Source organism: Magnolia sinica, chromosome 17 (genome assembly GCF_029962835.1).
Source record: "Magnolia sinica isolate HGM2019 chromosome 17, MsV1, whole genome shotgun sequence".
Lineage (NCBI taxonomy): Eukaryota > Viridiplantae > Streptophyta > Magnoliopsida > Magnoliales > Magnoliaceae > Magnolia > Magnolia sinica.
Window position 1 is genome coordinate 40,296,318 of NC_080589.1, and position 19,009 is coordinate 40,315,326.

Genomic DNA, 19,009 nt, shown 5'->3' on the forward strand with positions numbered 1-19,009 from the left:
AAAACTTATATATTCCTCAATGTAAAAGATATAAGCATGCAATGTACATGAGACAACGAAAGTGAAGGAGAAGTGATGAAAAGGTAGTACCTGATGAAGGAATTTTGAGGTGTTTCCAATGATCTCAGTGTGAAGATGGGTTAGCACGAAAGACTCAAACAGACAATAAGCAAACTATCCTAAAACAAACGAAAAGCAAACTATCCTAAACAGCATAAAGCCAACTATCCTATACATAACATGAAAGCAATAAACTAATCCTAAACTAGGAAAGCAGGGGGAAAACTACTCAATCATGCCATAAGGTTCCTCCTCCAGCTAATATCGTAATAAATTTCTCAGTAGGTTTCTCGACAAAATCATCTAAAAATCCCTTTTTGCAATAGGCTTGGATGCCATAGAGCATGAATTTTCAAAGAAATTTATGAACCTCAGCATAAGTTTCCTTTTAATCTCCTGAGGTGTCCAAAATATATATGATTCACCTGCGATAGAGAAAGTTTCAGAGTTAGTATAACATGGTTAATCAAAGACTATATATAAATGAAATTCAAAAAAATTCTCAGAAAGTGATGTAGTCTCGACACATTCCGAAGTTACAGGCTCTTGTTCAATTTCCAGCTCCTCCTCCCTTAATGGTAAACATTTAGGATTTGGGGAAGAAGGGGCTTCTGAGTAAGGGTTCTCTCGATCCATAACAACTACCGAGATGTTGTCTTGTAAGGCATTCACTACGTTTTGTATCATGGGATCGTTTGAATCAGCAAAGTGTGCTAAGAAATCGTCCAAAGAGTTGTGAACTTCAACTAAGGGTTACTCATTTTTCACATTGAAGTTTGTGATGATCTGCCCAATGATTCCATTGTCTCTGGAAGTGGATAGACGCATGCTCTCTTACTGTTGCCCTACACAGACAGATTGAAAATCAATAGGCGAATCATGAAGACTCTGTTCATTGAAGATTCTCAGTAAAGGCATTGAATCGCCAAAAGTGTACAGCTCAAATGGTGGCCTCAACTAGATGGTTTCAAAATCGGACGACTTGTCCATCTCCCTAATCATATTTTAATCTAAATCAAGGGAGTGGACCGAACATGCCCTAAAAGAGTCCTATGATTCACCTGGAAGAGACTCTTCCTCCACATTTAAATTAAACATGTCATATGGGTGGAGTAGAACTTCTTGTGCCTCGTGATCACCTTCTTGGACCATAGTTGAAGTTGATTCTAGTGAATCTTGGGCTGTGCTCTTATGAATCTCATCCAAATACTTATCATCATCCAATTTAGTGTAATTCACAAGTGGGATGAGAGCACTTACCTCACAGTGGTTTTCTAGGTTGGGTTGAGGCTTGAATAAACTAGCATCTTCCTCTTCATTGAAGTTCAGTGTGTCATGTGAGTGAAGTGTATCAATGTCATTATATTTAAAAGACACCCACGTCTCTTGATAATTCCTTTGGACCATCATCAAGATCAACTCTTTGGGAAATTGAACCGTGTGCTCATTATCGAAATCCAACTCCTCATTTTAAATTCCAGTGTTCTCCGCAATTGCATCACGTGAACTCCACTGTTGAATATATTTTCTAAGGTCTTGCAGTCTTTGGATGTATTTTGCTAGCTAAGCTCTAGAGTTTGTAAGAAATTTTGAATTGAATTCTCTTGGATTGTTTCTTGTTGGATCTCAATGGCAGAGGACCCGAGAGAATTATCACTATGATGCATTGTTGGTTCATCTTCCCAACGTTGATGTTTCCACTGATTATAGTCATACAAATCATAGGTGGGAGAATCTGATGGTTATAGATATATATTATCACCCATAATATAATCACGCATTGTTTTCTTCTAATCTGATGGGTGATAAGAGTTCTTACTCCCATAATTATGATAACCCCAACACTCATGTACTATTTTCTTAATCCGTGAGGTGTAATTATTCTCCTGTATATGATCGCATAAGGACTTCTTAATTGGTGCAGCATTATATTCCAGTCAGTTCTCAATGATGGTTTTAGAAAAATTTTGAAACATAGGTTGATTTCTATCATAATCATCATACATCCCTTTCCAACATCTCTTAGCTATCTCAACATATTGACGTTCCCACTCTTGCATGGTGAAACCCTAACTCTGAATCTAATCCTAAAAAAGAAAAATCCTACAGCAATATGGAATCTAGAAATAGAAAGAGAGAGAATTAGAAAGAAGTTACCAATTTATAAGGTTCTATGTTTGAATCCTGCGAAAGAAAACAAAACAAGTCAGTTTCTAAAAACAGAAATCCTAAAACTAGAAAGTTTCTAAAACAAAAATAGAAAGAGGAGTTAGTTTCTAAAAAGGAAAATTTCTAAAAACAGAAAATGCAAAGTTTATAAAAAGAGAAAAAAAAGGAAGTTGCCAAAATCAAATTAGGAAAGTTTCTAAACCAAGAATTAGAAAGTGGATCTAAAAAAAGAAAGTTTCTAAAATAATTCAAAAAATCCTAATCCTAAAAATAAAAACTAGAAAAACCCTAATATTAACCTAATTCCAAAACTAGCTAATCTCAAAAACATGCAACTGTCAATCCCCGGCAACGGCGCCAAAAAATTGTTCACAATCCCAAGTGTAGGGCTGCGATGTAGTAATAATCTCGGTAAGACCGAGGTTGAATCCACAGGGACTAATCTCGTGTGTCTTCTGAGAGCAACTAGAACTAGAACTAGAAGAAGATGGAAACCTAAATCTAAAATATTTAAGAGAGTAATTTGATAAAAGTATTTAAAACTAATGAAATTAAAGGTGGTAATTAAGGTGCCAAGGATCCACTTGTAGCAATTGGGAAGTTACCTTGCAATGATTCAAGGACACAACTGGAATCAGAGTCCTATCCTATCCAATTGATAAGAAGAGATTTGTCAAATCTTTAAACTTCTCATGGATCTAATCATCAATGGATGAGAGTGGTGAAGATTTGGAAGTGATTCCGTCACCTAACCATGCCCAGGAGACAAGGCAAACAACAGCAATTTACCAAACCCACAACCAATCATAAGAGAATCATGAAGTTTAGAAGGATTCCATCACCCAACCATGCCCATGAGATGATGGTGAACAATGGAATTTCCTCTCAATACATGAAAAGAACATACTCAAAGCTATCGCAGATCTATTGTAATTTAAGTCACAACAAACTATTAAAAGCTGAAAGTATTCCTTAATAAATAACTAGAATCCATAAGAGTTCAACAAAACATGAATCAAAACAAAGCAAACATCCCATTCATGCTACAAGCTTCACCTCTTAGCCCTATCTAAGAGGTTTAGCCAACCATAGACATGATTGAACTAAAAACTCTTAAACAAAACAAAAAGACCAACTAAAGAGGAAGAGAAGAACTCATGGACGGTGGATCCACCCTTTTGCTCCACTTCCCAAACCCTAGAAGATGCTTACGGATGCCCTAGGGACCCCTATTTATAGTTTTAGGCCCTAGACTTTCGCATAGAGTTGGAAATTTCTAGAAACCGCTATAAATTTCTGCAGTTCGTGTGCTGGCTACGTAACCAAGGACTGGTTGAGGGTCACCTTCGACTAATTGAGGGTTTCCTTCGACTGGTCAAGGATGACGGGATTTTTGAGTATTTAGTCGCTGGATTTCAAGTCAAGATACCTTCGACCAGTCGAGCCTAGACTAGCGGAGCGTACACAAGACTAGTCGAGCCGGAGCCAAGACTAGTCGAGGATCACTGAATTTCATTTTAAAATTTTGATTTTCTTCATTCTTGACTTGGTTTTCTTGGATCTTCAATATGTGTATTCTTCATTCTTGGTTTCATTCTTCATTCTTGTCTTTAGTGATTCTTGAGCATTAATTCCATGCTTTTAACATCATTTTTAATCCAAGCTCTTGAATTCACCTTGCAACACAAACATGATTAAAATAGAACATTAAGCATTATCATGTTCATAAAACCAAGTAATAAATAGGGTCCAATATGCAATATTTGACCCTCAACAGTCAACACCTTCTCTCTGAGCATATTCCTTTGCTACAACTATGCCTTATACGTATCCTATTTTTTTCTTGAAGATCCACTTGCACCTGATTACTTTTTAACTGATGGAAATCTTAACCAGCTCTTATGTCTCATTCTTATCCAAGGAGTTTATCTCATCATGCATCGTTGCTTTTCACTTTTCGACATCTAGCTCATTAAGAGCTTCCTGAAAAGTATATGGATCCCCCTCATCCATAGTGAGAGCAAATGCAACATTTGAGTCATCCCTACACCTAGCCAATAATTTGCGATCCCTTAACGGATTCCTTCTCACAAGTAGCTTCTCCACCTACTATTATACCTTTGTCTACATTTTTGCATGAGCCTGTGTCTCATCTCTATCTAACTAGACATCCACAACCAACTTTTCCACTTCCTTGTGCTCATCCTTAAGGAACAAGGATCCTTCATTGAATTTGACATCATGATTAAAAATAATTTTCAGTGTGACCCGGTCATACAGCTTGTACCCCTTCACACCACCACAATAGTTGACAAAGATGTATTTGTTAACCCATTGGTCTAGCTTATTTTTCTTAACTGATGGTATGTGAAAGTAAGCGTCGCAACCAAATACATACAGTCCCGACTAGTCTACCTACTAACAACTCTACACTTTCTCTAAAACTTTACAGTCAATGGTCATAGAAGGGGATCAATTTACCAAGTAACAAGCCATGTTAACAACCTCAGTTCATAATTCTTTGCCCAACCCAACATTATTGATCATGCATTGCGCCCTCTCCAAGAGTGTCCATTTCATCTGCTCAGCCACACCATTCTACTCTAGTGTGTGGCACACTATGTTGTGCCTCATGATCCCTTCATCCTTACAATGATTGAAATGCTCAAAAGTGAATTCCCCACCATTATATGTCCTTTAAACTTTCACATTTTGTCCTAACTATTTTTCCACCATCGCCTTCCACTATTTGAAGTTGGTGAAAACATCGGATTTATTTTTCATAAAATAAACCAACACTTTTCTGGAATAGTCGTCAATGAATGTGACAAATCATGACGACCCTCCACCAGAAATGTAACACCCCCAAAATTCAAGGGCTGAGTAAGAACTCGGCTCCCAAATTCCCGGGTGCTTAATATGCCCTAATGAGCTTCAGATTTAATTACATTTTGATGATTTCATAAGAAATGGAGAGTTTAGCATGACATGAAGCATAAATAAGTTATAAGACAGTAACAAGTGCCACTAAATGTAAAAATATCCAAATCACAAACCTAAAAATATCCAAACGGGGAACTAGTCCCACACATACACATGTCCCAAAGTGACTAGGGCCCTGGCCTAATCCCCGCGATCGCCAAGCTCAGTCTAGAAGGATCCACCATAAGTCTGGTAGTGTAATTGCTCCTCCTAATCGACCATGCCAACATCCTCCAGCGCAACCAACTCCATCGGCCCTGCATCTATAATGTGTTCTAGTTGGTGTTTTAGAACACCATCCCAGGGTGGGAGTGAGTAGCTAACTCAGTGATTGTAACATCTCGAAAAAATCCGTACTAAGACCTGAGTACCACCTCAGGCAAAAATCCCTAAAGACTGTATACTATGGAAATTAGACAAAAATTAATTAAGTACTAAACTAAATTAATCGGTGGATTAGATTGAACCACTATCTATGCTGAAAGACCCAAAACCATTAAAATTGCTAACTCAACATTACTTGAAAACCTAAGAGAAATCACAAAACCCAGTTGCTCTCGGGAGCACATTGAAACTCCATATCGGACCTGGACCATGCGTCGAAAGTCCGATTACCATGAAACTATAAGGTTATAACCTCCTTATTGGTCTTAACAACCATCGTGGGAATTGAGCCCAAATAGTATCCAAAAATGCACAACTTAAGTCTTAGGCGAAGTGTGTAAGAAACGCGAATATCTTTAGAAAATAAACCAGAACTTAAGTGAATTGGGTCGTTCGCTTGTGGGTGAAATTGAAGACTTCAGACCATCGGAATATGACCCAACTACACTCATGGATCAGGAAAATTTCCCTGCACCTATTGGTATACTTGTGGCCCTGATCAAGTAACGACGACCGTTGATCTGATACGGGTCCTTCACGGCTGATCCGGTTGTCAGATCGTACCATAAACACAGTTCTGGCATAGATCTATTGTCAGGAAACTTACTCCATGATGTGGATAAGAAATGGACCTTCCTAAGGGCCCTGTTTGTCAAAAACAGGTACCCTTTGGCTATGACCTAAGTATACCATGGCCCTGGGGCCATTGACATCACTTTTGGGCTTATTTAAAGACCTTAAACCACCCCTCTCATTTCATACGAATTTCTCAAACCCTAGATGAGTGAAGAGAGAAAAGAGGAGAAAAGGGTGAGGAGAAGAGAGAGAGAGATAGAGAGATTGTTGTTGGGATTCACTCCCACCACTCCACGGGTTGAATCACCTCTCCTGTTTCGCTATACCGTTGATTCTAACTTCGATTTGGGAAAGAAATCCTAACCCTAATATTGTTTTAGGAATTCAAATAGAGGAATCAGTGAAATAGCTAACCTATTTCAATGTTTAGGTACCGTTGTTCTGTGTACGGGGACGTAGGATTCGAACTAAGTTCGAAACGAGAAATCCGACGGAAGGTGTGGACTATAAACATTTAGGTTATGGTTTTCAAGGCTTTCAATGTCAGCAATGATTTATGTTTGACTTGGTTACTGCCATATGATCTTAGTTACGATGTATTCGATAAATTATACATGTGTGTGAACTATGTGAATATATAATGCATTCCATGTGTTTGTTGAAATGTTTGAATGAAATTGAAATTATGATTTGTGCCTGCTATGAATATTAATCTAGAATATATGTTTATTGTATGAATGACAACTCCTTTATGAAAGGATTTGCCATAATATATGCTATAACTAAAGTAGTTCATGTATGTAGTAATGTGAAATCTAAGTGTTTGATAAAATGTCTGAATGAGAAAGTGTTTGTCGAATTGCTTCGTGTTGAAATAGGATTCTCAACTACCTTATCCATATCTATAATTTCCTTCATGAAATATAAATTGCTACTATGTGATTCATGGATGAAATGCATATGTATAGTGACATGTTCTATGTGTTTAATAAAATGCTTAGATGAGAATTTCATTTAAATTATTTGTTAAATGTTGTTATGAATAACATATGTGACTACTTAGTGCATTTGAGTATGATTAGGACTACTACGTAGTCCAGGCAATTGGTAACGGTTCCGAATTGAGTGGCTAAACTAGTTTCACCACATTAGATACGTTCGATGAATCCGAGCCGTACGCTGATTGTCGATAGTGGTTAGGCCACGTGGAGTGCTTATGCGCTCCATGTCAATCAATTCAATGTGCACTCGTACCAATCGCACTTGTCAAATAACTCGATTAGCCTATTATGTGTTTACTATGTATGGACGATACTGCTTGAATCTAAGGTACCACTTACCAATGTAAAACCCGTTTCAACAATGGTACCACGATCCGCTAAGACTCATGAGCTGGATATGGTGGTATGGGACACCGTGGTCGAGCTGTCAGCCTACGCTGGGGTGATGAGCCTCCTCGTAGTGACCAGTGAGCAACCCAAAATCATGAGCCGAATACGGTAGTATGAGACACTATATTTGAGTTGTTGGCCTACGTTCAGGGGACGAGCCTCCCGTAGTGACCTCGAGTATAAACTAGGCCTACGCTAAGGTGACGAGCCTTCCCGTAGCGACCTAGAGTGTAAACTCACGAACATGTCTATCCACTGCTTTCATTAGGAGTGATGCCCTACAACTTTCCTATCGTATGTGATTAACTAGGATTGACGACCCTAGATGGATCCTTGTTTAAGTAAGTAATATAAAGAGAAGTATCTTAGCTTCCCGAATCTGCTATATGAATAAGCCTAATCAAATACGTGGCTAACACGACCATGCACCACATTGCATGTGCTTTGGCAAGGAAGCGCACGTTTAGAGAGTTTGCCATGTGCGATCGTGAGATGAAGTCACTGAGGGAGTGCAGGCGAGGGCATTCATTATTACTGCACATCATTTCTGCATTAACAAGAGTAATTAGGAAGTGATCGTTGTATTGCTTTATCATTGCTGCTTGATTGAATTGATAACATGTTAACCTTTGCCTTATAGTATGACTGAGTTGATCACTCACTTCCACTCTGGGATAGTGTTTTAAAACACCAACCAGACTCTGATTTAGATGCAGGTTCCGACGAGGCTTATGCGATGGAGCCAGATTTCATTGACGAGGAGGAGTTCTCCTATGTACAGTTCTTAAGCGGGTCTATGTAGACCTAGAGCTGCGTCGTCAAGATTATAGAGATATTGGATTAGTTGAACATTTACATTTTGATATTTTTTGTATTTTGAAACAAATTATGTATATATTTAGCCCGGCTACATGATCATACTCTGGAAGTTATGAAACTCGTATATATACTTTATATACCTATCTCGATCTTCCACTTGCTTAATTATATTAACTCTGGAGTATGATATATTATTTTAGTGTAATCTCACTCATGTTTAATGCACTAATATGGACAACATTTAAACATCATTATCTATGTTGCATAAGTGATGCGTTGGAACTCGGGAGTTGAGCTTTGCTCGACCCTCGATTTTTGGGGCGTTATAGTGGTACCATTAGCAACAAGCAACGAATTTTCATGTATAGGATATATTTAACAAACCACAAACAGCATAAAATCCTAATCTGTTGTTAATGTAGATGCATGTTTATGACATGATGCATGCTCCTTTCTAAAAGCCAACACTCCCTCAAGCGACGACATCTGACATTCGCAATGCAACAACACTCCCTCAAAAACAATGTGACCTCGACTGCATAATCACCAACAATATGCATATATATATATGCAATGCATGAATCATGTTAGCCAAGTTGGCTAATTAAGTCCGTTCATCCAGCAATTTGGGAAAACCGAAATACCTTAATATAGTTATTGCCCTTAACCCGATCGCGCGGTTCAAGGACTGTGGTCATATGACTCTTGCGACCCTTAGCCCTGAATTAGGGTTATCAATCACAAATATAACATAACAAGGATGAATTAAATAGGAACTTAAATATCCCACTCACGGTCACTGTGGGGAGGTCGTCACCCCATCACAGGCCGACAGCACGGGTACGATGTCTCATACCACAGAACCCTGCTCATGAGTCCAGTTGCTCAACGGACGCTACGGGGAAGCTCGTCACCTCAGTATAGGCCGACAGCGTGGGCATAGTGTCTCATACCACCATCCCCGGCTCATGAGACTTTGTGGGCCAAAATTTATAATTTAAGAGTGGGCGCAATGGTTTTAGGGTACCTCGGGTTCATACAGGCGTGATCAAGCGAGGTTAACATACAAGGATGGTCATATATTAGTCAATGTGCCCCGACGAGATGAACTATAACTAATTGGCTAGAGAACATGGTCTCGTGTAGTCCAACTACGGCCAATAACCTACAGTTCAACTGTCGGGCCAGATTCACTTAGGGACAGGTCTAACAAGGACCGCCCAGATAATTCCAAGTAATCGGTCAATCCAAAGGGGAATTATGTATTATACAGACCAATCACGACATCCATACATACGTTTCACATCAGACAGATATAGTTTTAGCAAAATCAATACATGGACAGCTACACACTCAAGTTCTATTCCATTTACAGGTCCTACACAACATGTTCCAGCCCATATAATTATACGGATAGTCATGTAGCAAAGCACCTAGAATAAATTCCCCACAGGTTATCATACATTCTACAGTTCAATCATACACTCCAATCCAGATAAGTGACTCAACTAATTCGGCACTTCTTCATCATTATATGTCCACAACAAAGCAAGCTCAACTACAAGTTTAGGGATTCATGAAATCAAACATTAAACAACTATTTTCAGCAATACATGTTAACATGTTGGGCATAATTAGGAACAAACTAAAAGAAATACAAATAATCATCAACAAATTAGGGAGATCCACAAATTTGTAACCAACAAAGCATGCACATCAGCAATTTAGTTTAATTAAGTGTTTGAGGTCAAGTCCTTTCCCATAAATTTCAGAAATCTCTCATTTACTACCCTGATTATGCCTAAAAAGGAAAATCCAATCACATGCATCAACATACACCAAGCACGTTCGTTAAACCTATACTAGGCGTGATAATCGACTACCTAAAGGTAATGGTCCTCACCTAATTATGATCGAAAAGTGAAGCGGTAATCCTAATGGCGCCGGGTCCGTAAGCTTGAAGTATCGGGGCCCTACATTGTGTAGGATGTACAAGGATTAAGATAAAGATGAAATTCATGAAAATTAAAGGGAGAATCACCACACTACCTTAATTAGGGTGACATCCCTCTTCTAACAGCAAGAAATTTGAGGATTTTAAGGGAGGAGGGGAGAAAGATGATGGAATAGACGAGATCCGGCCGCTAGGGGTGCATGCAAGGTGGTGGCCCCCACTTTCTCTCTCCCCTCTCTCACTCTCTCTCTTACTCTCTCTCTCTCTCTCAGCTGCTAAAAATGGCTGAGAGAGAGAAGGGTTGGAGCTTTTATATAATTCAGTTGGCCCTAAGGTTTGAAAAATCCTAGAAATGGCCAAATGGGGCCTGATTTGGATTATGGGGGTTGCTCTGATGGACCCTTGGCCCATCTAAGCCATTGCATAGATGCCTCAAGGCCTGATGAAGGGTTGGGTGAAGTTTGATCGAAAACGGACGTGGGGTTTTATTATAATGGCCTGATTTGCGATCCAATGGCCATGTGGGACTCCCCTTTTTGGCTGTTGAAGCTTCCCTGATGCCCCCTAGCTATGAAATTTATAGGATAGGTGGTCCATGGCCCGATGAAGGGCTGGGTGAAGTTTGATCAAAAACGGACGTAGGGTTTTGCCGCAGCGGCTCAATTCGCGATCAACAATTATTGTTCCACGATCAATGGTCAGATTTGGTGGATGAGTGTAAAGAATTATTTTCAGCCTTCGGTGTAAATTTGAAAGAGATCCGACCGCTAAAATACTCTGATTCCATATTCTAAGTAAGGGCCATTAATTTAAACTTTCAAGCCTTAGGCCAAGGCCAGGGCGAGTCGCACTTTACAAGTGCTGACTTGACAGCGTGAATCGTCTATTTTTGGGTGTCGTCTGAGTCTGTCGTTCGCGATGGACCACAAGCCCAGTAGGATGGACATTACTCTATAATTCCAGAACTAGTGGCCCACTAACGAGCGATCTAAAGCTTGTTCGGGTAATCGGGGCATTTCTGGAATAAATTGGGTAGGGGGATTTCTTAGGCACAGTTGTTGAGGTATGGATTAACTAAGTTCACAGTATGGCCTATTCGAAATTAGTGAAAGTGGAGATTTGGTCATGATTACTCTAAACTGTCATTTTTAAGCTAAAAGAGTAACTGAGTTGACTTGGTCCATTAGTAAAGATCTGGGCCCTATCTGACTCAACTTTGGGTAGATCTTTTAATTTAGTTACGATTGGCTTAATTAATCAATGGTAGGTCGATTAGATTTGGGCCCTATGTGAACAGATCATGAGGCTGAACTCGATGCTTAAGTAATCAATTGGATTCATCGGCTTTCTACAGTTGATTTATTGAATTTGTGCAGTTCTTTACTAGTATCACCCGTGTATAAACTAACATTGAGTATTAATGGTCAATAACTGATAATATAAGTTAATTATATTAAAAAATCCAATAATTTTTGGAAATTCAAAACAGCAAAAATCTAGGATGTTACAAGAAACCACGGGCGTTAACCTCCATACATCAGAATACACATAATCAAGAACACCCTTATAAACATATTTTTCACACTTAAAAGACAACATTGACTATTTACCATATATAAAATGCCTGCATATACTAAAATCAATGCTTTTAAAACTTGGCATTAAACAATGGTCAGAAAGTAGCTTCATGCCCCGCTTACTCATGTGGCCCAAGCGTGTATGCACAGAATCCGCTACAGATGTTACAACTCCACCCAATGAAGTACTCCCGATCAACCTATAAAGGTTTTCATTCCTCTATGCCTTCATTACTATAAGTGCCCCCTTCGAAACTTTAAGGACATGATCAAATACAGTGAATTTGTACTCTAGTGCTTCGAATGCTCCAAGAGATATCAGACTCTTCCTCAAATCAGGAACGTGTCTTACTTCGGTGAAGATACGATCCGTGTCATCAAACATCTTGATGTGCATCGATCCAACACCTAAAACTTTACGGGCATTATCATTATCCATAAGCACCTGGCCGCCATCACACTTACTATAACTGATGAACCAACTCAAATGAGGGATCATGTGATATGAAGCCTCTGTATCCAAAATCCATTCTATGTCGAAGTACTCGGATTTTGATGCAATCAGCACATCATTGACCCTCAACAATTCCCTAGTGTTGGCTTCCCTGGAAGAAACATTTGAATTTTTCTTTCTCGACTTAGGATTCTAACAATCCTTCTTCATGTGCCCTAACATGCCACAATTCTAACACTTCAACTTGTCTTTGCCTTTGCCCTTGGATTTGGACCTCGATCGTGAAGATCTACTATCCCGCTCAGAATTTCTTCCCCTCGTAACCAATTCATCTGTAGAAGTACCCACATCACTATTTTTCTTTCTCATCGCCTTTGACTGAAGGGCTAAGATAATGATCTCAACGCTAATGGTCGTTCTACCGGTACACAACGAGTCCTTGAATGACTCATACGATGCTGGGAAAGAATTCAACAAAATGCATACATGTTCCTTATCTTTCATCATTTCTTCCGCATCCAACAATTTGTAAATTAACTTATTGAAGCTACTAATGTGGGCTTCAACGTCAGCCCCCTCCGCCATCATCAGATTGAATAAATGTAGCTTCAAGTATAAATGATTCTCAAGAAATTTCTTCGCATAGATATTCTCTAATTTCGCACATGTATTTGCTACAGTTATCTCTTTCATGACATTATAAATGACCTCATCAGTTAAGCACAATTGGATAGAAGTTGTAGCTTTCTTATCCATCTTGTTTCAATCATCTTTTGTCATAAATTCTAGCCGCTTTTCAAAGAGAACTTCATCCAATCCTTGATAAACTAGGATACCGTTCATCTTAACTTTCTATAGTTTAAAATTATTTTTACTGAAATATTTTTCAACATCGAATTTCTGGTTAGATGTCATATATATGTTGCTTTCAGATTCGATCTACTTCCTAACCTTAGCTTTGATACCACTTGTTGGGGAACCGTGCAAGCACACAAAGATGAATCAAGCAAAGTACACACAATCGTACAACTAAGTCCAAACACAAACAATCCAATTTTTAGGTGAAAAAACCCTTTCGAGAAAAAAACCATAGCACAAAGCAATGAGCATGCACTATAAAAGCAAAAATTATAAGAGATGGAGTGTTACCGATTCGAACAAGCCTCAAATCCACTTCATAAGCCCTATCTATGGGCCCTTGAAACCCTTAGAAACGAATTAAAAAGCCCTAGAACTCTTTTACTACTCTCAAATTCTGATTACACCTAATATATAAAGTATCACAACCAGAATATGAAACAAATCTCGCACTTATGCAACTCTATGCCCGTGCTTGATGGGACTTTTAATGGCATAAACCACTCATCGAAGACCTCGATGGCATCAAACACCTTCGATGACATCGAGTAGCAATACTAAAACGTTTCAACAATTAACATGGTTTTTTTCAGATTTTTCTTATGGCATGAAGCATCTATTGATTGCATCGACCTCTGCTCGATGGCATCGAGTTGTCTGTAATGACATCAACAAACCTTGTTATTTATAGATTTAAGACATCAACGACAATTAGTTATATTAAGTGTGAAATCTAATATTATCACAACTGAGATTCTTTGCCTAAATGTGTTCAACATAGACAACTTTTTAAGTTGTAGCCTTTGTGGTTTAACAATCATTTATTTAATTAGATTATTATTAGAAACCATATAAGTAACTTGAGTGTTAACGACTCCTCTGGACCTAAATTCAGATCCAAACGCTTTTAATTTATGCTCAAAACCAGACACCGACTGAAACGGTGCATTCTCGATTCCACATTGCATCTTACATTTCAAATATATTCAACATTCCAAACCTAACAGGACTTAAAACCGATCAATTGATTGGCCGGTCGCATGGCTCAAAAATCACAGCAATTGAATGAAAATCTCACTAATAATAAGATCTTAGCCACAACCAAATGAATTTCGTCCATTGGCCACAATATTTCTAGTCATCCATTCAATGGACATCACGTGTGTAGGACATCAGAGCCACGAATGAGGTGAAATTTATCTACATGTGTAATATCTGATTTTAGCTTTCCTTAAGCATGGGGTTAGGAATAATAGTAAAGTCCTGTTTCTCCAAAAGACGAAAGATGATTCGATGCTTGCCCAAGGGTTTGTGATTTCTTCCACATAACACAAGAAAGTAATCTTTGTTTTTTATGAGCCCGCGGCAAGTGATTCAAAAGCACATGGCATGCTACGATAACAAATGTGAATACGAAAAAGACAAAAATACCCTTCGGCAAAAGGGTCGCATCTCTTTGAATGTTTGTTGGAAATGGTGGTGACTCGTACAGCTATGACCGTCCAATCAGTGGAGATAAAAATCGACGGTTAGAATTAAAATAGTGAGAGATTCAAATGTGAAGATAAAAAGAAAATTAGATGGTTAATATTATCTCTCAATCAAGTTTTTAAGTAATGCTTCATTCACAGTTGTGGGTCAGTGATTTGGATGGTCTGGATGGACGGAAAATTATACCATGCCTACGGTAGATGAGTCGTCCATGTCTAAAACATGAGGATTTTTACAGAAAATTTATTCGAGGACATGGGTTTTACCAAATAGTGCCTCCATAGTCCATATCCGTTATTACACTTTCAAATGAGAAATTACATTATTGTTCTCCTCTGCTTTTTCTTTACAAAAAAGTGGAGATAGGAAGTCATGGGGCCATGTGATATGTATCTCACATCCAAACCATTCAAGACCAACATTAATGTTAGAAGAATAAAGCCTATAAGGATCTAATTATAAGGTGGGCCAAATCATACAAAATAATATACACAATTCAAACTATCTTAATTCAAGTGTAACCCATGGGATGATATGATTGAACTGATACTTTTTTCATGTTATCACCATGATGTGATGCATACATTTGATGGGTTAGATATTATACATATGCTACGTGGGCTCCACAAATCTCTAATTTCACTTCTTATTAAAGAAAAATAAATGAGAGCACTTTTTTGTAATTTCAGCCCTTCCTAATTTTTCTCTCATGGAGACATTATTTCATAAAATATAGATTTCTTAGAAATTTTATAGTAAAAATCTCTAAAACACACACAATATAATCCCTCTGTGGGGCCCACTATGCTGTACGCGTAATTCCAATTCGTCCATCAGTTGAGAGCCTTACCTGAACCTTACGTATAAAATGTCAGCCTGATGAAAATTTTCTATTGGCAACGACAATCTATGTAGAATTTCGAATAAAGCCTATGTTCGTGCAGTGTGAACCACCTGAATCTCGTACTGGATTAGCACTTGATGAACGGAGTGAATTTATAAAAATGGTGGGCCTACAGATGTTAGGTGTTATACAGGAAGATTCCAGTCACTTTTGAAGGGATGCGGATTGTGTGGTGACCCAACACAAGGTTGCTTAATTGGGCCACTTTGAGATTGGCCCAGGCAAAACATGTTTGAAAATTATCAAGTCGTATCAATACTCACAGGGACTACAAATTGATAGAGCAGATTCAATCATGTGAAGGTAACACTGAGTTCAACGGGGCTATGACAGTAGGGCCCACTTTGATTTGTATATTTACAATGTTCGTCTATTTTGCCAACGCATTTTAAGCCTAGCTTGAGCAAAATGTTAGATTGACCACAACATTAAAAATAAAATAAAATAAAAAATAAAAAAATAATAATAAAAATAAAAAAGAAAGTGGTGATTGAACACCCACCATTAATTTTTTTAAAGATGCTAATGTAGAATAGGTCATGGACACTTCCATGGCTAATGTGGACTAGAGAAGGCCCAGTCGAAGGCAAAGTTGATCAGAACTATCAAAACCTTAAAACAACCTCATCTCACAAACTAGAATAAGTTTTTCCACATATCATATATGATTTTGGAGTGGGAGAAGCTACTTTAGCCAACCGACTAGCTACGACAAATTTGCAAGATTCTATAGATCGGCAATTGAAAGTTCATTTTATTGCCATTTTTACTATAAATAATAAGTTTTAATTCAATCGTAACTTTTGATCTTTTGAATTTTAGGAGTCATGCCAACATGAAAAGAGCTTGAAAAAATTAGGAGAATAATGTGGTTAGGCTAAATTGAACACTTGCTATTTTTAACCGAAAACATGAAGTCTAATAGGAATCATGATTGTTTGTAAATAACAAGTTTACTATTTATAGTAAGTCACATTTTAAGAAATTTTGAGTTGGAATTTGAGATTGGAACTCCGTCTTAAGTTTAAGTTCATTATTTAAAGGATTATAATTTCATTTTTTATTATTAATTAATTTATTTCAAATTATTAGAAATTATTTCTACTTTCATATATCGTGTATTTAGGGAATCTGTGACGAGTCCTGAGAGGCTCCATGGATTCGGAGTAGTTATCCCTCGGGAAGATGGTGATCAGCCTCATCAAGTCCTTCCCTATGTTAGTTTCCATAATGTTTATTAGCTACCCAATTTATTAATAAGGTTACATAGGCATGAGAGAAGGTAAAACACAAATATCACCTCAAATAAGCTGAAAAATAAAACAAATGTACATCATGATATACAACACATACAATAATAAGGTGGTCCAAGAGGTGTTACTCTCACCTAAGCCCCTGCCTCGCCAAACTCGGTGTTACCCTTACCTTACAGAACTGAGGCACATGGCTAATCAAATCGTGTCAGGTACCACTGTGTCGGTCATAACGCTATTTGGGATCATTCCAAAGAGGGGCTAGATAGTCAACTGCACCTGTTTTTTGCAGGCAAACAAGCTCCATCGGTCCCGCTGTATATAAAAAAAATCCACTCTGCCCATCATGTGACAGCCATTATTTGTACCAAACATACAGAAGATATGCTCACCTAAAAGCTTGTATAAACCACATAAATTGAAAAAATGTAAAAATATTTCAAAACACTGCTTAATTTGTACAATGTGATCTGCGTTAGTTTTTAATTTTTTATTATTATTTTTTTTAATCTTTACTTCGTCTAGATAACCGAAACGGATTGGCTACTCCCCCTGCCACTTGCCAATGGCTGATGGTCGGTGCTCTGTGGGCCTCACCATGATGCATGTGTTTCATCCATGCTGTCCATCTATTTTTCTAGAATATCTTATGATATGAGACCAAAAATGAGTTATATACCAATCTCAAGTGGACCACATTACAGGAAACTGTTGAATGAACGTAGACCTTTAAAAACTTTTTGGGGGCTAAAAGATTTGGATGAAGCTTATCTTTGATTTTTCCCTTCATCTTGGTCTTTATGACCTAATCAACAGATTGGATGTCAAATAAACAGTACAGTGGGCCTTAGGAGGATTTTAATGGTGGATATCCAATCACTATTGTTTTCCTGTAGTGTGGTCCACCTGAGATTTATATCCCTCTCATTTTTTGGATCAAGCCTAAAATGATCTGTAAAAATGGATGAATGGAAGGGATGAAACACATACATCTTAGTGGGGTCCATTTGATCTTTGTGTCGAGCTGATTTTGGGTTTTGGATATTGAAATTGAAGATAATATTAATATCTGATAGACGGAGTGGATTTTACGTATACGTGATAGTGGGTCTTACAGTCTGTACTCACTGACCGAAACAGGTGCTGTAGTAGATTCCAGTCCTCGACAGGGAGGGAAAAGAGAAGGCAAGGCAAGAAAAACGTTCGACGAAAGTGCCAAAAAATTCAAACCCATGATTTCCGTCCACAGGCTGTTAGCTTCTTATAAAACAAAGTTATGAAGTGACAGACGGATGGGAAAAGATGGACGGAGACATCCACTAGATGTCATTTCATGTGGGGACAGGGAAGCAATTTGGTCAGGCCTAAGATATTAGCTATGCAGCAATTTCAAGGGTACTGATGCATCTGGACGTGTGCAGTGTCCTCAGCAGCCAATGTCCATTCAAGTGGAGCCCATGGGTCGGTTATCCAGAATGTTGATATGGTTGGACCCGATGGTCAATGGGTACACCACGATGGTCAATGGACCGCGCATCACATGGGTACCAAATGAATGGACGGACACCTGATCATGGAGTATGGGGGGTCCGTGATTGTGTAATCCAGACCATTGTTCTTTTTCCTCACGCCATGGATGGGCTATGGTCTCAATGGTCTCCCCTGTTAGAGTATATGATAGCCCGCAATCTTTGAACTTTTTCAGTTCGAGATGGACCATTGCTGGATTTTGCCACTTAGTTCATGGGATGTGATCCACGATTGGTTGGTGATGGTAGAAAATTTAGATCAGTGGTGCAATCCCAGCCATCTATTGAATATTGCTGTTGACACGTACCGATGCGCTTTTTAGCAAAATTAACAACCATGGTTTCAGGAACTTGATCATCATCTTCCTGTAATAACGTGAAAAGTTATTTGCAATGCATACTTCTTAGGATTTTAGGGCGTGTTTGATTTTCCGGTGAAATGGTAAATGCAGTGTAAAAAGACAATAATTACTTCCCTCTACATTTACAATTTATCTGATTTGATGGGCTAGTGGTGGGGGAGTAGCCAATCCGTTTCCTTGGGCGTGTTTGATTTTCCGGTGAAATGGTAAATGCAGTGTAAAAAGACAATAATTACTTCCCTCTAC